The sequence below is a fragment of the Aethalodelphis obliquidens genome, unplaced genomic scaffold (genome assembly GCF_003676395.1).
Source record: "Aethalodelphis obliquidens isolate GAN/ISIS:26980383/991018 unplaced genomic scaffold, ASM367639v1 scaffold44, whole genome shotgun sequence".
NCBI classification, from domain to species: domain Eukaryota; kingdom Metazoa; phylum Chordata; class Mammalia; order Artiodactyla; family Delphinidae; genus Aethalodelphis; species Aethalodelphis obliquidens.
The window spans coordinates 2,595,186-2,620,012 of NW_020837988.1; the positions used below are offsets into that span (position 1 = coordinate 2,595,186).

The 24,827-nt window shown below is 44.9% G+C and overlaps 1 long non-coding RNA gene across 1 annotated transcript; it reads right to left on the reverse strand.

Moving 5' to 3' along the window:
* Nucleotides 1-1,379: 1,379 nt before the first annotated feature.
* Nucleotides 1,380-22,655, reverse strand: LOC113606375 (uncharacterized). The gene is made up of 4 exons (XR_003427505.1): nt 22,489-22,655; nt 17,112-19,760; nt 4,660-10,578; nt 1,380-3,478 (listed from the first exon to the last, which is right to left on the reverse strand). It is a non-coding gene; the product is annotated as an uncharacterized LOC113606375 (long non-coding RNA).
* Between the last annotated feature and the right edge of the window lie 2,172 nt (nt 22,656-24,827).

The following is a 24,827-nucleotide window of genomic DNA, read 5'->3' on the forward strand; positions in this document are numbered from 1 at the left end:
GAACATAAACCCAGTGTGTTCCAAATATGTGCCAAATACGTTTCGGCATAGACCTTTCCCTGGAGAGGATTGGGGAGCAGAAGGGAACTTCAGAGGCTCGGAAGGGACTCGTGTATCCCATGCTTCCAGACTTTGACTCTTTCCAAGTTTCCTCCTCCCACTAATACTTGTTTTTAGCTTCTAATAAATAAGTTAGAGTGGTTTTTTTTTCTTTTCACAGATATGATTAACAGTTACTGCTAAATTAGGTAGCTTGTCCAAAGTACATATATACAGCTTAAAATTATGGGAAGGACAAAACCGTCGTTCTCAGATCAGTGAAGACTGTTGTGGAAGAGCCCACGAAGCAGGTTGCTTGCTAGAATAGCCAACATATGTGTATTTTTTTTTAGCAGGTGAATTTCAAATCCGTATGTAGAAAAGTTTTCTTTCCAGAGCTAGTGGTATATATTGGGGAAGGTGGGAGAGTTATTTTCCCCTTCCTACGTAGTACAAAGCCCCTGATTGAGTGATTGGATCTATACTTTGCAGTGAGAGAGAGTCAGAAGGCTTTTCTTTTTTCCTTCTTCCTCTCCCCACCTTTTTTTCCACCACTCTAATGAAATTTGCAGACATGGAAAGAAAACCAAGTTATTTATAGGAGCGGGAGGAATGTGGGCGCTAATTGTGCTTAGTCTATTCCTAAGTGTGTAATCTGTTTGCTATTAAATTTTACAGTCTTTCAGCAATATACACATTTTTTTTTAAAAGGGGAGAACTTCATAAATCTGACAAAGAAAAAACAAAGAAAATTGTTCTGAGGGTTCAAATCATCTAATCAAAGTCAGGTTTAATATAAAAATTTATTTGTAGGATTAATCTCTCTTGCAGCTCTGATCTCTCCCGTCCCCCCTTGACTATTCATTTTCCCTTCCAGACTTGTAAGGTTAGATATAGCTGCTCATGAGTGATACAAATTTTTGGTAGTGAGTTACCATGTGTGCAATGCACACTCATGCACAAGGAAAATTGGATCAAATGGAAAGTTATTGGATCCAAGTGTCTGAAGAAGGCACTGGGCCCTTACACTTGAAATCCAGCATTTTGACAGTCTAATAATGAGGATAAGTCAAGTTACTGGGTCCCGCATAAAGTCATTCTGGGTAGAAAGCTGTCACGGGAAATGAAGTTTTCCCAGGTTTTTTCCCCTTTATTGCCCCCACCTAATAATCCTGGGAACCTGCTTATTGGAAATTAAACCCTCGTTAAAAGGAACTAGAAAAATCATAATCTTTCTTAGGTGAATTTTCCATAGTGGGAATTATTTCCTGTTTGAAATTTGTTTTAGTGTGATTGTCAAGGCTGCAGGGAATAGAAAATTACTCAGCTTACTTTAAGAAAAGATCAGTTTATTATAAGACCATAACCTTTTAAAAATCACAACTGGAAAACCATCAGGAAACCAGGCAGTTCTTGGGAGCCGTGTGGAGATGCCAACACGTAGCACGTTTTCCTGTTTCTGCTGCTTTGGACTGTTTCCTCTGCCCGCTTCTGCTTCTGAATGTCTACGAAGAAGTTATTTACCTGAACACTGTTATTTTTTCTACTTTATAGCTTATGCTTGTTCATTTGATTTTATGTTTTCTCATAGCTTTGGTGTGTTATGATCTGTCGTATGCTGACTCGTGCTACCATGTTGGCTTCAGTTTCTGCTGCTCAGCTGCCGTAGGCATCCCGTCTGTTTAGTTAGAGCTCTTGAGACAGGGAGCCTGGTGGGTTCAGCATGGCTTTTCATGCCGTTGCGAAGCCGTAGTGGAGGCTGTAGGTCAGTTGGTGATTTGGCTGTTTTTGAGTTCGTTGCCAACTGCTTTCAATTGTCTATGGCTTTGGGGTGGAGGGAACCGGGTCAGATGGTCCGCACAGAGGCTCTTCTTTAGTAGGACCTGTTGACATATTGGCTGTTTTGAAGATTAACTTGCTTTCCTCCAGAGAAGGTGGTCAGTAAAGATGAGAATCACAACAGTGATGTGAGTTTGGTCACTTGCCACTTCTGACTCCTCTGTGCAAATGAGATGATATCTACTTTTCAGGGTGTTTCTGTTATCTGATTGCTCAGTAGCAAACCACCTCCAAATGTGGTGGCCTAAAACAACAATGAATTATTTTTTTTTCCTCCTGATTCTCTTGGTTGGTTGATAGGCAGTTCTGCTTCATGGGGTGTGTGGAAGGTCGAAATGTCCTCACTCACGTGGTTAGTAAGTGCTGCGGGCTGCTGCCTGAGAGCTCTGCTAGGACCAGGGCCTGGATTCTCCACCAGGTGGGCCTCCTCGAATCATGGTGTATGGGTTCCATGGAGGAGCAGCTCACGAGGACAAGCCCCAGGACGACCCCCGATGTGGGAGCGCCCCTGCATAATTCCTGCTAAAGTCTTACTGGCCAAAGCTGGTCCCGTGGCCAAGCTCAGCCTCAGTGTGTGTGGAGACTCACAGGGTGTAAATACTGGAAAGCAGGGTTCACTGGGATCCCTGAAATAACAGGCTGTCCTGCAGGATTTGTCATATTAAATGTGACAGCAGGTGGATAGTGGTCTTTAATGCTCGTAATTGACAGTCAGTAAGCACCTGAGTAATGTTTTTGTCGAAGGAAGTGTGGACAGTTTTCTACACATAGCATAGCTACATTGCATCGTACGTTTGTGTTTAAAACATGAATGCGTTCAACGTAAGCATTAATATTGTATCATACTTTTTGTAAACATATTTAGGAATTTCTACCTTCTTTGAAGATATTTCAGGAGTCTCAAAAATTCCAGGTGACCCAGAATTCTCTCCTTTTCCAAGAACCATTGCTTCCTGTCTCCAAAGACCTTACAATAACCATAAAATAGCTGCAAAATAGTATTTCAGCGTAGGCATTCAGCGTCAGAATGAGATGGGTTAATTAGGGAAGGCGTCTCAGAGAGGGAGGCTTGAGTAGTTTTCAGTGAATCAGAATAATTCTGGAGTCTCCTGATTTTGTTGAAGAGGAAACGGACACTTAGAAAGGAGAACAGCAGACATGAACACAACATTGTAAATCAACTATACTTCAATAAAAGCCATAAATTAAAATAAAAAATTTGAAAAAGGAAGAAAAGAAAGAAGTATTTTGCCCAAGATGACTGTCAGTGATCAAGCCAGAATTTGAATCTTTATCTTCTGATACATTCGTCCACCCACAAACATTGGTTGCTTGCCAGGCACCGTATCAGGCCCCGTCTGTATGGGCAGGAAGGCAGGAGACCTGTGTAACTCTGCAGAGCTCGCAGCCCACCCGGGGTAAAGACGGCAGAGAAGGGAACAGGCCGACTCGCCGACGATCCCAAGTTGCGGTCCATGCTATGAGCACACCCCACGGAGCAGAGTGAGGGAGCATGTTGTTGGACTGGCTGGTCAGGAAAGGCTTCTCTGATGAGGTAACATTTCAGCTGGATTCCGAAGCAGGAATGGGAAGGCGCCAGCTGCGTGAAGAACCAGAGAACATTCCAGACAGGGAACAGGACTTGTCAAGGGCCTGAGCCTGGCAGGATTGTGATGTGTTAGAGGGAATAAAGGAAAAGCCCGAGCACTGAGAAGGAAGAGGTGAGAGGCACCTGACTGACATGGAGACAGAGGAGGGCCTCGTCCCCTTTGGGCCTCTGAGCTCACGAAAGGAAATTTGGGTTTATTTTAGATACAGTGGGAAGCCGCTGAAGTTTTTAAGTGAGGGAGTGACATAATCCAGTTTATATTTTTAAAAGGCTTACTCAACAAACATTGAAAGCCTATATATTTGCCGGAGCCGAAGCCAAGGGATAACGAGGCAGGAAGTTAACGTGGTCCTGGGGGGGCCTGTGTAGCCTAATGGATTGGGGAGTGTGCGTGGGGGGCGGACACAGCCACTTGTGACCACGGGGATGTGGCCAGTTACATAACAGACCGTTTGGTTGCGTTGCTCACAAAACCTTCCATGAACCTGTCCGTGGCTTCACTGAAGTGGTAGGACTAGGTGTTCCTACCGTGGAACCCGGTCTTCCAGCTACAGCTGAGCATCCAGGGTGGGGCCCTTGACCCAAGGAGGGTCAGTCCACTATACATCAGCGGTGTCTTAGAATCTCCCTTAAAGTATTTAAGCAACACAGAGAGTGTAATCACCGATGATGAGCCCTGGACCTTCAAGGTGATACGGCCGTGGTGCTACTATTTACGCTGGACACGGCAAGCAGAAGAAGCCGGTCGTCTAAAGGAAGAGCCGGAAAAGAGGCCGAGAGAAGCAGAGCTTATATGTGGAATCTAAAAAAAATGGTACAAATGAACTTATTTACAAAACAGAAATAGTCACAGACATAGAAAACAGACTTACAGTTACCAGGGGGAAAGTCAGGGGAAAGGCCAAACTGGGAGACTGGGATTGACATACACACACTGCTATATATAAAACAGATAGCTAACAAGGACCTGTCGCATAGCGTAGAGCACAGGGGCCTCTTCTCAGTACTCTGTAATGGCCCATATGGGAAAAGAAGCTAAAAAAGAGTGGATATATGTCTACGTATAACTGATTCACTTTGCTTGTACAGAGAAACTAACACAACATTGTAAATCAACTGTACTCCAATAAAAATTTTTTTAAAAAAGCAGCAGAGGACGAACGGTAGCTTACGATACTGGAAAGACGTATTGAAAGTGTTGGTCCCTATAGGCTTCCCGGTTCCCATCTTCACAACCCTGGGCTCGTTTTGGTCCTTTCCTGTGAGGTTGTCTACTGTATCCTTCCAGGATGCTTGTGTCTCTCTCCACCTCCCACACTTGGGTTGGGTCGTCAGAGATTTGTATGCTTTTCACACTCGGAGAAGCAGGAGAGAGAGGTTTTAGGCAGAAACAATAGTTTGTTCAAAGGCACAAAAGCACAGACCTTCTGAAGGTGAGCTACGTCAGAAGATGCTCTTGTCATACACCTTGTAAAACCCTGGTAAGACCTCCAGTCTTGATGATGAAAACGTAAGGAAGAGAAGTTGAAAGGGTGTTTGGAGCAAAACCTGCACTTACAGGTTTAATAGTTGGCGGCAATGGAGAGAATGGATTTTACCCCCGTTCTGTGAATTCCTCTAAGAATATAGAACTCCCATGTACAATTGTCAGCAACCAACATGCCACCTGGCGTTTCACAGGTATTCAGTAAATATTTGAGATACGATATTGTCTTCCCTTCCCTATGCCTTTGCCACCAGTCCACAGCCAGCAGTACACACGGGCTTATTACAAATTAAGGTCCAAGTTGTGTAGTTCAAAGGTAAACACCGAAGCATGTGGGGTATTTGCAATAAGAAGTTCAAGTTCTCTTCCGCCGTGAATAATAAACTGGCTTCCAGTTGGCCAGCCGCCATATTCCTTTCCAGAGGCCGACTGGCAGCCAGCTCACACCCATCCCTCTTGGAATTTACAGATGTGTGCTGGACAGTGTGGGAAAGGGTGTTTTACAGCAGCAATTAGTTTATTCCTGGGGTAAATAGTCGAAATTTAAGGATAATTGCAGCAAGAAATTTGGTTCCTATTGCAGCGTGAATAACCTGCTGGCGGCCAGTTGGCTGGTTGCCCTACGAATCCCCAGAAGGACGACTGGCAACTGTCTTGCATTTGTGCCTAGGAGGGGTTTGCAGATGCGTGTTGGGGAGGGCAGGAGAGCCAGGGAGCGGGGGCTGTGTTTTTACATAGGTTTGCAAAGCCAAGGATGGTTTTCTAGGAGGGGTTAAACCAGAAGGAGAAATTCTGGTCTGAGCAAGGGGAGTGCTGGTTTCTCCTTAAGAAGGGAGTTTCGGCCTGAGTGCCAGTTGGCATCTTCTAGACCCAGCTATAGGGCCAGCACACACGCAGGCGGCAGAGTCACTTAATCCTTCTGACTTTGCTGTTCAGTGCCTGTGCTTGGTGGAGCCTGAAACAAGCTGCGCCCCTGAGCCGGTGAGCAGCCCATCTTCCGTGGCCCTGGGTGAACTGGTTGTAGCACCCTCTCCACGTTGCTACCCCTCCTGTTTGGCTGTTTCCCCACGTTGCTTACTCAGGTGTGGCAACCATTGTTGTTGTGTTTGCATCTCATGAGAACACAGACACAAGAGTTTGCAGGCTGCCTTTTTCACACGGTTTCCCTAAATCTGTTACACTCCCTGGTGCAGGCTACAACTTGAAAGGTCAGCTCCGGCAGCAGCAATATCACATGTATGTATAGCCTTGTCTTTTAGGATTACTGTGTAATTATGTTTTAATATTTCCGTAGGAATCTTTAGGAAGGCATTTTTGGTGAAAATCACCAGGGGAATATGCAAAAGAGCTAAACTTGGAGCTCTTGATTCCAGTTACTAGAGGTTTAATCTTTCCAGGTAAGGGGAGAGGTGCAAAGTCTTGCTCGACTGATTTGGTAACAATTTTTCCCACTAACTCTGAGCTCCTTTAAGGAGTCACTGCCGTAGGCGTCTCAGGCTTCTTAACCGGTTTTCCTGCACCTCCCCCAACCCAGGCCTCAGTGTGTGCTGCATGCATGGCAATTCTGGTCATGTCAGGATTAAAGTAATTGAAGATGTAGAAAATAAACTATGGTTACCAGGGGTTAAGGGGGGCGGAAGGGATAAACTGGGAGATTGGGATCGACATACACGTACACTACTATATATAAGTAGGTAACTAATAGAGACCTACTGTACGTACATTACTCTGTGATGACCTGCACAGGAAAAGAACCTAAAAAAGAGTGGCTACAGGTCTATGTATGATTGAATCACTTGGCTGTACACCTGAAACCAACACAGCATTGTAAATCAACTATACTCCAGTAAAAATTTTAAAATAAGATTAAAGTAATTGAGTAATATCCTTTTATGGGGGGAAATAAAATAAATCAGTCTTCTCAGCATGGTTTGTAAAGCCCTACTTGATCTGACTCCAGTCTCACGTCTGAGGCCAGAGCTGTTCTCTGCAGTCCGGTCATGCTGGCCTTTTCCCCTGACCGCCACATGCATCATGACTCCTCTGGTTGCAGGGCGGCTGCCCATCCCAGGCTTGCCTCCTGGAAGGCTCTTCCCACTGGGCTCCGTTGGGGGTGGGCTGCTCCTTGCCCTCCGGGCCCCAGCCTGTGGGCGCCCTCTCCCCTCAACCTCCGAGGTGGTCAGCTAGGCCTGTGACCCCCTCACGCTGCATGTGGAGCTCTCCTTCCTAACCCTGACCACAGTCTGTAAATTCTGCGCAAGCTCAGCCTACCTTGCCCCTCAGCGAGAAGTAGGGCTCTGTTTCAGGCATCTTTTTTGCCCCTGGGTGATGGAGTAAAGGTGAACTAGATTGGAAAGAGGCTGTGAGCGCTGTCACGTTAAGACGGAGGTGCCAAGTTTAATGTTAAGAAGTAGAAGAAGATGGGACCGAGGCCAACAATTTGGAAGGGGCTTTGAAGGAAACAAGTCGAGGTCAGCATCGATTTTAGTCTGCAGAGTCTCAAGGACGGGAAGTGAATTTCACATCAACCAGGCTCTGAACTTCAGTTTTGAAACCAAACATTGATTTGGGGGTTCAAAGAGGCAGCGTTATAGAGGTGGGATCACTCATCTCCAAGCAAAAGGCATTTTATTTTTGTCAGGGTTTGCCCTGTCCTGAGTGTGGGCAGGTAAGGGTTTTAGCCTGGTGGCCAAAGCACAGAGGGCTCCGCCGGTGCCCGGAGCGTTTGCAGCTGGGGATAAAAGCTCCCCGGGGAGTTCTAAGTGGTTTTGCAGCTGATTGCTGGGTGTGTGTGTATATAGAAACAGAAGACGAAGGAGAAGGGGAAGAATAAGAAGGAGAAGGAGAAGGTTAACGCTTAGGGGGACAAGCACAGCTCAGCAGTGTCAGAGAAGGATAGCGTGCAGAGGAAAAGTTGGCAGGAAGGAGGCAACTCAAGAGAAAAGAGCCCACACTTTGCAAGGGAAGACAGGAGAGACTTTCAAGAAAGAGGGTGTGGAGAAGGAGGACGAGAACAGAAAAATCGCCTTGAGATTTATTCAGAATGAGGCTGTGGATGGCCTTGGAAAGGGCAGTGTTATTGGAGTGCTGGGGGATGGAAACCAGAGATCAGGCTGTTGAGAAGGGGATTCCGAGAAAGTGGGGAAGTCAGAGCCGCACACTCGGGTTGAAAAATCTTTAAATCTTTCAACCATCTAAGGAAGTTGCCAAAGGCAAAAACCCTTGCCTGCCACGGAGCTGTTGGACAAATTGTTCCCTTCTCCTGATTGCTGTTCTCAGAAAGCTCAGGGCCGTCGGGTCCCAGCCAGATGTGTTGAGGGTCAGGACTGAGATGGACATCTTGGGAGACGAGGTGAGGGTGTGTTGTGCACCCTCAGTGTCTGGCAGCGCCCGTGGGCAGGAGTCCATCCCCACGGACGGCCCTTCCTTGGCGTGACCTGCTGTTATCATTAGCTTCTCTTCCAGGAGTCCTAAATCTATCATAAAGCATGAAAACTGGTGTTTGGAATACGATCTAATTAGTGCATTTTGCTTTATCTGAACTCAATGGCAGAAGAAATGTTGGCTTTGGACTCGCATCCCTTGGGCTGTGTGGTGGTACCGGGACAGCAAAAACTGAGATGTAGGAGGGAGGAGCGTACTGCTCACCAGACAGAGGCCTGGTGGGAAGGGTGGAAATCAGCGTGAGTTAGGTTTACCGGCAGGAGTTGGGCCATTGATGTAGTCAGCGCAGGTGTGGGTTACAGCTGGCACAGGTGCAAAGCAGGTGCTCTAGGGCAGGGATGCAAAATCGTCATTAGAAGTCAGCAACACAGAGAATGTTACTCGGGCTTTGCAAAGGTAGGAGCAGGTTAGCATCTTTAATAGGAATGCAGCCCAGGTTCCTACAGCTAATTCTGTCCCAGTGAAAAGGCCACACTACTTCACTCTGTGGCGTTGTAATCATCCTCCGCCCAGGAGCACCGTCTGTGCTTGTTCTCTTGATGGGGCTGTGACCTTGGGGCTGTCACGTGACCTGCTGGATAAGTGAGGATCATCTTCTGAGAGTCCTAAGCTTCTGTTTATTGGAAGCTTCTTTCTCTGGGAGACCACCAAATTGGGAAGAGTCATGACAGATAAACAGAGAGACCTCCCCCTCGGGTTTGATAGTATCCTGCTCTCAGCCTTGTCGGAATGGCAGTGGGGGAATTTCTGTGACTGTCATATGGGCTTTCCGGGCCTGTTCCCCTGCAGCCTAGTGCAGTCGTAACTGTTTCTGCATCCTCTGGGCCTCACGCTCTTCTGCTTCGCTGGTGTGAGCCAGGTCTTGTTCTTGAGTGTAATGTTAGATGTAGCTCAGAATAAGAATTACACTTTGAAGCTCACCACGACTTACACTTGTAGGCTACAGGAAGCAAGCAGTTGACCCACACCTTTTCGGAGGTCTAAGGTAGGTAAGCCATTCTCAAGCCTCTCTGCAAGGTTTGTCCCTGTTTTGTAAATGCCCTTGTTCCCTTGAGGGACAATTTGCAAGTTGGACTACAACTTGCAGTTTGCAAATCTGGACTATGCAAATAGTGCAGAGAATGATGAATGCTGGAAACAGTGTGCATGGAATTTAAGGTCACTTAAAAGGGGCCAGTCTGTATGAAGTGTCCTGCCAGTGAGTTGGGGCGGGGGGGAATTGTAAAACTCCAGGGTGCTGGTTGTGTACTCAGATGCTGCTGGTTTGCAATTCGTAGGCAGAGGTCAGGTCTGTTGCTCTTCTAAGTGGACCAAGGGAGGATCTCCTAAAGTTGGAAATAAAATGATCACCTAAAATGGTTTATCTTAGAGTTTTTAGATGTTAAAGATAGCCTAGAAGAAAAATAAGACTTCGCGTAGCAGGAGGGGAAGCTTGTAACTTTGGATACTTTGTCCACAACACTAATTATAATAAACTGTATTTATTTAGCACTTAACTACGTGTCTCATACTGCACCAAGGACGTTTTGTGCCATTTGTTTCCTACAATATTATTATCCCATTTTACAGACAAGGAAATGAAGCAGGGGGCTTAGATATCATACCCATCGAAAATGGAGAGCAGGAGTGAAACGTACATCTTTCTATTTCCAGATCTTCTGTTCTTTCCAACACACCACACATCTGGAACGGAGATTCGCTTTGTGTAGGAAAGAAAACTCTGCTTAAAACGGAGGTGGGGACGAAGCCTGGCAAATGGTGAAGTTGCAGAGCTAGGGAGAACTTCCGAAGCGGCATGACTCCGCACCCTCGCAGTCTGAGTGGGAAAGCTGAGGCGCAGGGGCGGGGCTTGCGTGTATGCCTGCGGCTGTCGCTAGCAGTTGGGAAGGGATGATCCTAACCTGCCCGCCGGCAGCTGGCCTGGGCACAGTCTTCGCCAGCAACTCCAGGTCTCCAGGCAGCCTGTCCCTGAGGTCTCCCGAACTTTTGCACAGAATCAAAAACAATCTCAAACCACTTGAAGTGGCATGAGGACAGGAATTCAAGGCACAACATTTTGGCAGCAAGAAGAAAGTGCTGGGCTAGATGTTTACCAAAGTCTTTTCCCACCAACGTCCTATGAGTCTGCGATCTTGGCCGAGGGTGTACACTCAGGAAGAGCCTGCAGTGGAGATCAGAACAACATAAGTCTGTATGGTGGCAGTTCTCCCCCCAGAGTGAGGGTTTCTGATTTAAAGATTTTTATCTGCTCCTCTGCAAAGTCCTTCCACTGTGAGCCCCAACTAATAAGAAGATTTGGATCCAAGAACATGTGGCTGAAGCCTTTTTTTTTTTAAATAGATTTATTTATTTTATTTATTTATTTATTTTTGGCCGCGTTGGGTCTTTGTTGCTGCACGAGGGCTTTCTCTAGTTGCGGCGAGCGGGGGCTACTCTTCCTTGCGGTGTGTGGGCTTCTCATTGCGGTGGCTTCTCTTGTTGTGGAGCACGGGCGCTAGGCCTGCGGGCTTCAGTAGCTGTGGCACGTGGGCTTCAGTAGTTGTGGCTCACGGGCTCTAGAGCACAGGCTTAGTAGTTGTGGCACACGGGCTTAGTTGCTCCCTGGCGTGTGGGATCTTCCCAGACCAGGGCTCAAACCCGTGTCCCCTGCGTTGGCAGGCGGATTCTTAACCACTGCGCCACCAGGGCAACCCTCTTTGTTGTTGTTTAAAATTAAATTTTTGGTTACTACTGTGGCAGGCTGATTCCTGCCCTACCCCCCCCACCCCAGATTGTCCATGTGCTAATCCCCATGTCCTAAGCACCCCTGAACCTGTTGCGTTATATGGTAAATGAGACTTTGCAGATACAGCTCAGTTAACGATTCTGAGATGAGGAGGTTGTGCCGGATGGTCTGGTTGGCCTGATGCCAGTCAGATGTCCTTGGAAGAAGGAGGCAGGAGGGTCAAAGTCCTAGAAAGAAAATGTGAGGATGGAGCAGAGCTCAGCGGGGAGGGGCATCTGCTGGCTGTGACGATGGGGGAGGGTCCATGAGTAGGCGAGGAGGGTGGCCTCCAGAAGCTGCTGAAGGCGAGGACGGGGCCCCGGAGGCTTCCAGAAGCAGCACGGTCCCGTGGACCTGCTTCAGGGTTCTGACCTCCAGAACTTCCCCGTAACAGCAGAAACGTGTGCTTCTTTTAGGCCAGTAAGGTTGCAGGAAACTAATGCAGTCACTATTTTTTCATGCTTGTTTCTTATTTTTGTGTTTTATTTTTCCTTGGCCCTTAGCTTATCTTTTATTTTGATGATTTTATCTTTTCCTTATGGGTTTTTGAAGGCTATTTTTGTATTAAGGATATTAACTATATTTCAGTCACAAGTATTTTCAATATTTTCTCCAACTGGTCTTATAACTTTATTTTTAGGGTTTTTTTTTTATTGCTTTTTCTTTCTTAATATATAGGAGTGAAGATTCTGGACTATCCTGTCAGGAAGTCCTGGACTTGAGTCTCAGCTCTAATTTTGGACAAACTGTCTTACCTTTCTGAGCCTTAACTTTCCTATCTGTAAGTTTGGAAAATAATAGTATCTTTCCTATAAAAATCAACATAATGATTAAGTGAGATAATGCACATAAAGAATCGTCATCATGTCTCGTATCTAGTAAGTAAGCAATGCGTGTTAGACCTTCTTCTTCTCGTTGTCTTTCCTTTTATGGTTTCTTCTTTCGCTCAGTAGTTGACAGGGGAGATTTTGCTTTTTACCTCTAATCCATTCAGTGCCTCCACATTTCAGGTAGCTAATAACTTGCTGTTTTCAACTTATTCCCACCACCAGTTACAGCCATTTTCTCATGTCTCAGACGTTGGAGACCAGCAGGTCACTCCCATCGTTCTTTTGACCCACGGCCCGTTTGATGACTTGTCACTCTAGCCAGCTGGTTGCTGATGGCTGCCTTGTTCTTTTATTCATGAAGCGATTGATAGGGAACCAGGAGTCAAAAAAAAGACTTTCCCCCTCATTCTCTCAGCTGAGTCTGCAGAAAATCATCTGCATTTCGGTCTGAGTAATGGCAGGTGGTGAAACCACCCGTAAGTTCCAGGCTTATCTAACAGCTGGCTCACAGGTGATATGTATATAAAAGTGAGCTGGAATCCAAGATCTCTGCAAAATAAAACTTTCTAGAAGTCAAACATCTGTTAAAAGAACGCAGAATTCTAGGCAGTATGTATCCAGGAGCAGTTTGAATAACCTGCCAGTTCTTTTTTGTTCTCATAATTTTTCAGATGAATTTGCTTTTGGAGGTGGTGGAGGTGGCTAGAAATAAGCAGAAATGTCTTCAAAAAATACTCCAGGTACACTGGGTCTCCTTCTTCTCTTTAATTTTGGATCAAGGTCTGTGGCAGGATTTGGAAGCTGTTTTTTTTTTTTTTTTTTTTTTTTTAAGAGGGAAAGAACTTCAGTCCAAAGTGTTTTACTCTCTTTATCAGCAGAGTTCTGAGGTCATCACTACAGAAAACGGTGATTTGGGTCGTAACGCGGCGGACCATTTTGTTCAGAGATCGAAAGGTCAGTCTCATTGGCCCTGTGATCTTAGGGGTGTTGCTTATCCTCTCTTCAAAGTGTCCGTCTTCTCGTAAATGACCAAACAGACAAACAACCCAGAGGATTATAAATGGGCTTCCTTATACTTGCTGTCCCTTTGATTTGAAGTGACGACAATTATTGCATGAATACTTCAACTGTGTGTCAACATTTAGGATCACCTGTTGAATGTCTACTATCCCAGGAATTGTGGAAGGAAAAGAAAGCAGGATTACTCATCAACGTTATAAAGCAAGGTTTGCGGTATGAATAGCACAGGAGAGCACCTCTGAGCATTTATACGCTCTTGTTTCATCTGGAATATTTTCTCTTCATTTGCTTAGAATGTGCTTGGTAATCCATCCTAGTGAAATAGCATGTCATTCCATTGGAGTGCTTTTCATTTGCCCAGAACCCCAACTGCCCACTGCTTTCTCCCTTCTCCCGCCCCCTGATAGAAACACCAAGCCTCCAGGAGATGCTTTTCCCTCCCCTGTCACCTCCTCTTTCCCAGAAGGGCTACCTTCTGAGCGGGACTGTCTCTGACCCTGCCCTGCACACTTTCAAGCCCAGTACCAGAGGTCTGATTCCTCAGGTGTCAGACCTATTCTCTGTATTTTCCCACTCAGGATGGGTCTCTCTCTTTCTGTTGGTGACGTAATCTGGTTTCTCCCACGACCTGGAATCCCTTCACACTTTCTTCTTTATCACACACTCTTCCCCTGATTCTTTGCCCTGACGCAAGTTTTGGATCTTTCACTGCTGCTTTCAGTGGTTTTCTGCCTACTTATATATGAAAATCAGAGTGTGTAGTGTTTCTGTTTTCCAGTTTTGCAAGAGTCATGGGCCGTGGCAGATTTTACTTGCTCTGCCTGTCGATCTGCATGGTGTTTGGTGGACGTGTAGACATATTTGGATCGAAATGTCCACTGTTATCCTGGGGTATGGTTTTAATGATGAAAAGAAAAGAAAACAGAGTCTCTCTTTTGCTGCCGTTAAATTAGAACGCTTCACCGTATGCCCTTTCTGCAAATCTTACAAAGCATCTTTGTCTGAACTGTATTCAGATGTTTAAGTCCTACCACCTGGTTGACCCATCTGAGATGCCTTTTGCCCAAACATTTACTAGAAAAACAAATCAGTCCTTAAGATGTGGGCATCCTCCTCTCTCTCAGTCCCCAAACCATCCTCAGTTGAATCACCTGTGGCTCTAAGAAGCCTCTTGAACGCTGGGGTTCCAAGATCCTGTAACCAGTTACACCCTGAGACCCAGGCAGACGGGCTCTCTGGGCATGTGCTTTAGAGGACCGCACGTAGCACACACGCGCGCGTGCACACACAGTAAATTTATTCAAGGACGCACAGGCTTCTTTGTCATTAGGGACCTAGCCCTTGGTGGTGTCTGCTCTTGTGACCAGTATTCTTCAGCCCTAGAGAAAAACTCCTCCGTAATCCTTACAGTATATCCTCAAAACAAAAGAAACTGTATCCAGATGCCACGAAGGTTTCTGGATCGTGCCTGTGCTGACAGCAGAGGTAGCATCGGGACAGTAGAAGGGCTTAATTTAAAGGAAAGGCAAACTTATTTAACTCGTCAAATAATATGATATACAATTATATAGTATGGATGCGCTAGATTTTTGCATAACCGGGTGTAGTTTCCCAAGAGTGCCAAGCACTCATTTTCTTTCTCTCTTCACGAACTAATTTGCGATTCCAGAGGAACTCAAGGTTCGCAAGCTGAGGAATGTTTCACGGTATTGAGCGCTCCATATTACTCTTACACTGGTGTGTATGTGAATAACAGGCGTGATGTGTAATCTTGAGTCTTTACAGTGCCAGCTGGACAGATCCCAAATACCAGAATAGCAAAGAATTTTATTTTTATAAAAATATATTGTAATTTTTAGTTTTCTTTTTACATTTTAATAGAGAATTTCAAATCCCTAGAAGAAAAATAACTTCTTGGAAATCAATTCTTTTTTTATATTTTACATTTTCTTTTTTAATGAAAATACACTCAAATTCATATATTTTGAATACAGTTATATTTTCTGTTTTAATCCTTTAGTCACTACTCTCAGGACATCATAAATTGTGGTGAAAATCATTATTACAATAATGTAATTAATGAATTTGCTGAAATGAGAGCAAGAAAAATAAAGTCTATAGGATAACTATAGAATAAGTTATACATTATGCCCGCTTTTAGTTTGGTACTTACCCAGATAGTGCCAGCTTATCAACAGAACACCCAGACATAATAAGAATGAGACTCAGTCCTCTTAGGTATTTGCTCAGTTCTCAGTGTCATGATAACCCTAACTTTATTCATGTCTTATCTTGTCATTATGAAGGTTTGTTTTTCAGAGTGGGGGGAGGGAACATTGAAATCGAGCTTCATCTGTACTATTGTTCAAGCTCTGCAGATATTTGGGGGCAGGTTTGCCTATCACCTTTCTTGGTGACTCATTCTAGAGACTTTTTTCATTCTGGTAGCCAAACAGTTTTCCTTGTGTCAAACAGAAGTCTTTTCTACTGTATCTTAAGTCATTTTTTTTCTTATATTTAAGAATACACACACACGCTTACATACATATGGTGAGTATCACCAGATATGTTTTATAAAATGTGTCTTACTAACAGTCTTCCTCAAAAAGGCAAATTTAAGAATTTTGTTGGTGTTCCCACATTTTTGTGGTTTTTTCTCGGGTCTGTCGCCCTACCACATACAAAGGTGTCTCTCTGGTTTTGAGAGGTAAATGTAGAGTCCTTGATGTTATTGTTAGAATATCATCGAAAACCTGTATATCTGGGAAGGGCGCTTTATAGAAACATATGGGAAATGCATTTGACAGCTAGATTGAGTACTCCTTTCTCTGCAGCTGACCTAAATTCACATTTTATCCGGCTTGTACACTTCTAAGCGACAGCGTGGAGAGTGTGTCAGCTGAGTCGGCCTGGCAGTTTCTGTCTCTGTCCCCTAAGGACTCTGTCGTGCTGGCTCTAGGCTTAGCTGCTCACCTATAAAATACAGAGCTACTGATTCCAACCTACGGCCTACCTCATAGACACGCTGTAATGTTTTAATGAAAAGTACTTTGAGCTTTTTTTGGGGGAAAAAAAAAGATCCTCTCTATAAACAGAGAACTGTTACCACAATGTTCTTTTCATTAGTTCTTTGGATCCCCGTATGAAAGTCCCGGTCCGCCTAATGGACGGGGATTTATAGATAGCCATTGTAAAAGCCCATCCAAATGCACTCAAACATTAAACAAACACAGATGTGCAAACGAGATTGTGAAATTGCCCGACAGAGGCACAGCCTGTACCTGGGAGTTGATGGGAGGGCCTGATTTTTCATAACTCCTAATTCTTCTCACACTCTACCATACATTTGAGGCTTAAACGGCCTGAGCCGGCCAGCATGGAAATGGCAGTCCTTTTTATAAAACTCTTACTAGTCCTCCGAGGGCAAAGCAGAATTAGGAACAGATTGTCTAAAGCTAGGGCTACACTGGCCTTCAGACTTCTTTAGGGATTTTAAGGTCCCATATAGATTGCTGTAGACACCACGTAAGTAATGCTGCAGGACGCACAGCTAGCGACTGGAGAGCCAAAGGTACGGAACTTTGCAGTTTCCCATAGATTTCAGGCCCTGCTGTAGAAACAGTTAAGCTTTCGGCGCATCTGAGAACTCCCAAGGGTTTTGTTTAGACACGTGCAGACACTCCCTGTATGGCGCCCTAACATTGCAGACCAGAGGGCACGGATCGGAAGTCCTGACGTTTAGGCTTTTATGACTTCCTCCCTCCTTAAGGCCACGAGTGATACAAACAAGAGGCGATTCTTACGATGACAGTAAAACATTGACTTTGATGATCCACACTGGTGGCCTCCTCTCCCCAGATTCACTTAACTGTGGCCCTGCTCTCTGCTCGACGCTTGCTCACGCTGGCCATCTTCTGTTACCATTTGGCAGGAAGCTTCTGCCCTAAATATTCCTGTCTTGCACAATGGAAACGGTACCCATAAGGTCTCAATCAAACTGTCATGTGAATGATTTTACATCTCATGAGGGAGATAAAAATAAACTAGATCGGGATTGGAAAAACCATTTCACATCCTCACCCTCAAGCCGTCTTCATCTGTCCTCTCTCCAGCCTCAAGCTGTCTTCGTCTGTCCTCTCTCCAGCATATGCTCTATCCACATTCTGACCTATCGTTGCCTCCTCTCCTTGACGGTGACTCAGGCCGTCCTCCTATTGCCCAATTCTTGTTACGACTTGGGAGGTTGCTGTGGTGGTTTGTTTCTAATATCTTGCCCAATCTTTCCATTTTTAGTTCCAGACTATTGCTTTTAACCACTTTCAACTCTCCCATTCTTTACAGAATGACATAGTACTGTATACAATCTAGCTCAGATACTTTTCTCACTCTCATTCCAGGGTGGCTGCGTCATACCCTGTGGACTCTACAGAAATGGCAAGTGGGAGATGGTTATACAGTTTTCTCTTTATTCTCTGAGGGGTCCAGTTCAAGGGACCCACACTTATTACTGCATAGATGTGATGTACGTTGGTATTTGGGGAGGTGGGCGGCAAGAGAGCCAAGGTCATCCAATCAGTAACTGATGGTGTTAGTAGCCTGCGTCCAAGTCTGACTGACTCCAGACTCCATTTTTGTCTGGTGTTCGCCTGTCTCCCCACTAGTCTGGTCTTTTTTTTTTTGACCCTGGAGAGGAGCTTCAACTTATTACACCAACTGCAGCGAAAACCATAACACATTTAAATTCCAAAGCAGCACCTGGCCCAGGAAGCTTACCAGCAGAAATGAGGGGAACGAGGGGCTCGTAAGACAGGGACAGGGACACTGAGAAGTTCCCACTCAGTGTTCCTGAGGGATGCGCCTAGAAGGAGGATCAAGTCTGCTCCAGGAGTCAGAAAAGGACCTGATGCCTGATTGCAGTTCTGGGCTGATAAAACACAAAAACGTGTGGCGTTCCTAAGCAGAGGCCTGTGCCTTGTTGCCAGTGTCAATTACTATTTGACCGTCTGAACGCAGTTTTGTTATGTTTTCGTCAGAGTTCTTCCTATTGTCAGTTTCCATTTTGCTTTAAGAGGAATAAGCCCCTGCACTGTTCGTCCACCACACCTGCCTCTGTCCTGCCCCTGGGAAGGCGCACATCTGAGGAAGGTGTGGTAGCCGTGCATCATGGTACCTTTCCTTAGAAGCAGGGCAACCAAAGTATTACAGAAAGATGCGGTCGTCACCGAATCCTTAGGGAGTTCATTAAACCAAATAAACGTGCTTTATTCTGAGTTCCGAGAAAAAGGTTTCGATCGTTTAGCTCCAAGAGACAAGGTTTGTTGATATAGTCAGACAGCGTTTCCCGTGGGGCCTTGTTATTATTTACAGCTTTCATAGACTCCTGCCTAATTATTATTTATTCCCAGTCCAGTGGCTCTTTATCAGATGTGCATTTTAGCATTTGACTTGGTCGTGAGCACTTGCTTAGTTGGTGGAAGCTCTTCTGTTTGTTGCAAACGTGGACGGGGAGTTCGCTCTTGTTCAAATTCTACTGCAATTCTTTGTTTCATAACCTACTGCCTAGGTAGGTAATAATAGAAACAAACACAGAAAATGACTGTAATTTTTTCCTGGTGAAATTTCCCTGTTAGTTTCAATCATGCAGAGTGACTAGTGTGAGGTAATGGCTATTACTTTCTTAGAATTATTTGTGTTCTGCAGTGTGTTTTGCTTTAATAAAACTCAGGATATCATTTTGAATATCTCGTTCTTCCGTATGAGCCTGGTTTTCATCTGGAAACTTCATGTGTTCCATGCGTACTTAGCTCGGAGTAGGCTGGTACCATAGCCGAGGCTAACAGCAACAACAAAAAGTTGAAAAAGTGAACAGGATCTCGAAAATGCTTTTATCACCACCTCCAGATTGCTTTTTTTTTTTTTTTTTTTGCTTAACTCGTAATATTTCCTTTCTCAAATTTATTTGTCTTATTCATTGAGCACCTGTGTAAATCCTTAGGAAATGGTCAGACGCATAGAAATGTCCCCAAAGCCCTTCTTTGTTGTCTTAATTTTATTTTAATGTAATAGAACCGACATAGGTGTAGCCACTGTTTCCACAGTGGTTGTCAGGTGCTCGAATTAATTTTCTCTCGAATCATTGAGCATCGTGGGACTTTAAACCAAGTACATGGAGCTGCAAGCTGCAGGTCTTCTGTCTCTCCAAGTTGATGGACTAATTTCTTTGCACTACAGCAGATGACTTTTCTGATATTTCGATTTTATATTATTGTTTTGTATAGGAGACCTAGACTTAAGACTTGTAGTAGATTACACAACTGAGGGAGAGAGACAGAGAGAGAGAGAGAGAAAGGGAATGTGGTGAGTGAATCATTATAAAAAATTAAATTAAATAGTTTACATTACAAGCAGAGGTAAGAGACACTCAAAACTTGTCACTTCCTTGGGGACTTGGGGCAGTCCAGTGGTTAAGACTCTGTGCTTCCACTGCAGGGGGCTGGGGTTCGATCCCTGGTCGGGGAACTAAGATCCTGCATGCCACGCCTCAGACAAAAACAAACAAACAAATAATAAAAAAAAAAAACTGGTCACTTCCTAATGGCAGTTTTACGACCTTGTCTTACTCTCTGTGCCCTCCAGGTTGTCCATGTCTGTGGCATCCGGGTGGTGGGAATCCTCGATCACGGTGTGCTGCCTTTCCCAACGCTGCCTGCAGTGGGGTCACACTGGTAGCTAGACATGGGCCGTCGTGGAGTATCTACCCGACGGGGATTGGGACGCCCTTTAAAACATGGTCTATACGTTCAGTGGAAGAGTGTTCAGCCTTTAAAGGGTAGGAAATGCTGCCATATGTGACAACACGTACGAACCTAGGGGACAGTGTGCTAAGTGACCATATCCAGTCACAGAAGGACCAGTATGGGCCCTTCCACTTCAGCGAAGTGTCTCGTGGAGTCAGAGTGAAACAGCATTGCTAGAGGTTGGTGACAGGGGAGGGGGAGATGGGGAGCTGCCCTTGGACAAGTATAAAGTTTCACTTCTACCAGATGGATAAATTCCAGTGATTTGCTGTACGATACGGTGCCTATAACAAGCAACATGGTGTTGTGCACTTATTAGTTTGTTAGGGGGATAGATCTCATGTCAAGTGTCCTTACAATAATAATAATAATACATAGTAAAAATAAAGCTCCCTAGGGGATTCTGGTGTCCAGCAGTGGTTCAGCACATTGGAACCCCCTTCAGGAGTTACAATGAGGGAAGACTTTTTTTTTTAATTTAATTTTTTGTAAATTGAAGTATAATTGATTTATCAATACAGTGTTGTGCCCATCTCTGCTGTACAGCAAAGAGACTCAGTTATAAACATAGAGACATTCTTTTTTTAATATTCTTTTCCATTATGGTTTATCACAGGATATTGAATATAGCTCCCTGTGCTACACAGTAGGGCCTTGTTGTTTATCCATCCTGTATATAATAGTTTACAACTGCTAACCCCAAACTCCCAGTCAAGGGGGGAAGATTTTCTAGAAAGGGTGACAGCTGAGCGGAGACTTGGGAAGCGCATGTGAGGAATCCAGGCGAAGAAGGACGTCAGCTCTTGGAATTCTACATGGCTTCTGCCGTGGTGCCTGCGGAAGCCTGGAGCCCTGTAGTTTCTCAGTCAACTCTTATAAAATAATAATGATGATAAAATCATACTACTGTTAAGTGTTTACTAGCACACCCCGAGGCGGGACCATGTATACCAAAAGGAGAAAAAAGAAATAGCAAAACCCCATTTAGGGGTTCGTGTACTTTGGCTGGAACAGAGAATTGGACTGGGGAGTAGAGATGAATAAAGCTGGGGAGGTTCTCCACACATACAGAGGGCTCTAGAAATGAGAAAATCCTCACTCAGAACCTGACCCCGCCACGTCTTGTTTCATTGTCACAAATGAGAAATTGAGGCTCCGTATGCTGGTGACTTTCCTGAGACCACGGGGCAGCTAAACGGCCGCCGGAGCTTGTAGGACCAGGTCTCAGGAGGCCACACACCGAGTTGTGTTCTCTTGCATCCCTTTCCTATGAAATGCCTAAGAGCAGTAATCGGCCTGATTGCGTACTCGGTGCATGACAGGTACTGAGTGAACGTCTCCTAAATGACCCGCGGGGGATACCGTCAGAACTGATGTGAAGAGATGCACGTTTGTTTAAACAAACTGCTATCTGAAAAGCGCTTTGCTCTTTGAAGCCTGTTTCCCTCCTCCTTTCAGTTGGATGGCCCTTGCGTTCTCGGTGGGCATTAAAAAGTGGGCAGGGAGGCACGGTGACATACAAACTTCCCGACTGTGTTCCAGGAATGCCGAGGGAGCCTTGGAAGTGTCTCTGGGGGTGAGGACTGTGTGGGGAAGAAGCAAAGGAGCTGGAATCTCCCCCCCCCACACCGCTCACCCCTACTTCAGAAGAACAGCTCCGCTGCTTCATATTGGATTTCTGAGTAGCGTTTAGTGGGGACAAAAGAAAAAGTGTTCTGTTAAAATAACAAAGCTTTGAAAAGGACTGGATTAGTGGGAACAGCAGTGTCGCTGAAATCAGGCAGTCCTGCAGCCAGATGGTCAGTATGGCTTTGGGCAAGCTGAGTCACCTCTCCACTTGAAGAGCATATATGATAATACCTACACGCTGGGGCTTTCGTGAGGATTGAAAGAAATTGGGAGGTGAGGCTGCTAGCACTCTGCCTGGTACATGGGAGGTGTTATTTTGAATGGTGACCGTAGCTCTTCTGTGAATGTAGCGAAAGTGTTAAACATGTTAACTTTGTCTCCAAACCGTAGCTCCGTGAGCCTGATCATCCTTTCCAGTACTTTTCCTAACATCGCAGCTTAGCCTGGCTTGCCCTAAACATGCTCAGAACCCTCACATTAGCCCACAATTGGGCAAAGTCGTCTACCCCAAAGCCTGTTTTATAATAACGTGTTGAAAGGTGCGTGTAATTTTTTTTTTGCTTGCTTTTTGGTACGTTGTATTTCACGTGTGGTGTCTTCAGTTGTTAAAGATAGTGTTTAGTAGTGCGTTAACTCCTAGACTGAGCTCATGGAAACTTTTGATCCCAAACAGAAAATAATAGCAACAATAATAATTTATCTTTTGGGTTTTAGTGGCTCTTCACCTCCTTCTCATGTAAGACTCAAAACAATCCAACTGGGCCAAAGGGCAAACACTGCATTCTCCATTTTCTAGATTAAGAAATTGAAGCCCAAGGAATAAAACGACCCGTTTTTTGAAGTTACTGTCAGTCTCTCTCTCATTTTTCCTCCCTCTGGGTTTCTTAGTTTCAAAGGTGGACTGACTTAAATCTTCTTATCTAGAGAGCCCGTCTCACTTGATTGCCCTGACTAATCCTGACCCAGGAAGTATTTAAATAAATGTCAGGTCCAGTTCCATCACTCCAGCATAACCTACAAGGCTTCCTTACTCCGTTTTCCGTTTTGAACCACCTGGAATTTTCCTCAGGCTGTACTTCTGCCACTGCAGTTCCTCTGTTCCATCAATACGGCTTCTACACCTGCTGCCACATAGGGCTTCCTCTGTGTTACATGTCTTCGGCTTCATCTTGCAAACTGGGTACAGGTCACTTCCCTATAATGAGACTGAATGTTATGATAATTTTGGATTTAGTCATTTTCCCACCAAGCTGCTTTCCTTCTGTCCTCTTGCTTCTCTGTCCACCACCTTCGTTCTCTCCCACCCATGGACACCTGCCGGGCTAGAACTCCTTTCCCAGCTTTCCTGGGCTACTACACAGCCATGCCTCGCAATAAGATGTCAGATGCGTTCATCATGCATTGATCTTGGCAGCAGGACCAAACCAGAACACACAGTCAGGGTTCGCATTATGCTTAACCCAAGGAAGGTTATTGTTAATACAACTGGCAGCAACGAGGACCAACATGAGTTACTCATTTATTGAATCAAGAGTTATGGGAAGACTACCCATCCCAGGCAGTGTGTTGTGCACTAGGCAAATCATGTGTAAAAATGTAGTAATTGAAGGCAAACGGGTTCCTCTGAGAAGGAGTCTAGGTGAAATTCACAATGGTTATTTATAGACCTGGAGGCCAAATACTGAAGGGGAGGAGAATGAGGCATTTTAGAGAAACATTTTTCTAGGAAAGAGGAGAGAAAGGACACGAGGAAGGTTACATGAGGTGGTGACGTGCAAGGGGAGGAACAGAGAATGGGGCAGGGTTATGAAGAACTTTGGAAGGGTGGAAACTTGGACTTTGCAAGATGGGGAGGGATTGGTAGAGAGATGTCGTTAGAATTGAAGTTTGGAATCAACGCTGGCAAAGACTCTCCTCCTGGCAAGTCGGGGAAGATGGATGAAAGAGTGAGTGAGATGAGAGCAAGGGAAGTTGAGTCATAGCCCATCCAAGCACTCACCACCGAGGGGAAGGAACAAACAGCAAGGCTTCGAAAGAACCCGGGACTGGAGAGGCTCAATGAGAGTGAAACCCTTTCTTCCAGTTCCTGTTTGAAAATATAAACAACATGCAAATTCAAGTAAAAAGATTCTTCCTGTCTCGCATTGAGAAACTCTCTGTTTCTTCTGTTGCCGTGACTCACTTGGGGACTGTTCTTACAAAAATGCAGCTTGTAGGGATGGGCAGACCTGTTGGGGAAAAACAAGAGCCTCTCTGGAATGTTGACCCATTCTTTTTTAAAAAAAACTCTCTATTAGTTTAGATTTGAAGGGGAAAATGTCTCAGATATCATAGCCTAACCAGGGTGAGGTACCCAGGACATCTCGAAATAACCCTTAAAGAAGCAATAGAGGATGCTTGATGACTTAGACCACTTTTCTTAACTCAAATCTTACCCCAAAGGGTGCAGAGAAACAGCTCAACTTGGAAAATGGGTGGGATGAGGGATGGTCCCGGTCAGTGAATGCTCCCACAGGAATCATGAAGGATTGGACACTCAGAGTTTGTTTTAGCGAGAGAGTGGGAAAGGAGGAGATGAGGAAAGCAAGTGGCAATAGGTCAAGTCAAAGAATCAAATCCTGTGCTTCAAATAAAATACTTTCATGGAACAAAGTGTCTGCTTGAGAGGCTTACATGGATAAGTTTGGGGGGGTGTTGCCTCAAAAATAAGCTTTCTTTCACAAACCTAAAATCCACACGGAAAATTTTAGATGAGACAGATGAGAAAAATGTAAATTCTCTGATTCTCTGTAAGTTTACAGATGTTGTTGAAGGATTGGTGACCTTTTCTTTCTTTCTTTCTTTTTCTCCTTCCTTCCTTCCTTCCCTCTTTCTTCCTCTCTCTCTCTTTCTCCATTGTCTTGGCTTTGGAACATTTAATCCTGAAATATGTTATAATGAGTTGCATTAAAAGTAAAAAAATTCAGTAAAGTATTTTGACATTCCTAAGGTGTCTATCTTCTGTCTCCTATCAGAAGAATCTGAGGTAATGGTGAGAGTCTGAGGTGAGGTATTTCAAAAGAAAAAAATTAATTCAGTGGTAGAGAGAGAGAGAGAGAGAGAGAGAGAGTGTGTGTGTGTGTGTGTGTGTGTGTGTGTGTGTGTGTGTGTGTGTGTGTGTGTGTGTAGAGAGAGAGAGGGAGGATGGTGGGGTTCAGCAGAGTCCTGGCTGTTTTAGGAAATACATCAGTACATTGGGGGCTGTGTGTGAGGTCCCTGAACCAAGGGGGTGGACACAAGGCAGATGGTATTTTGAAGAGCATCAAAGCAATACCATTTTATCTGTTCTTTTTTGACCTTGTGCTTATGACTTCTCTGGAAGCAGTCACTC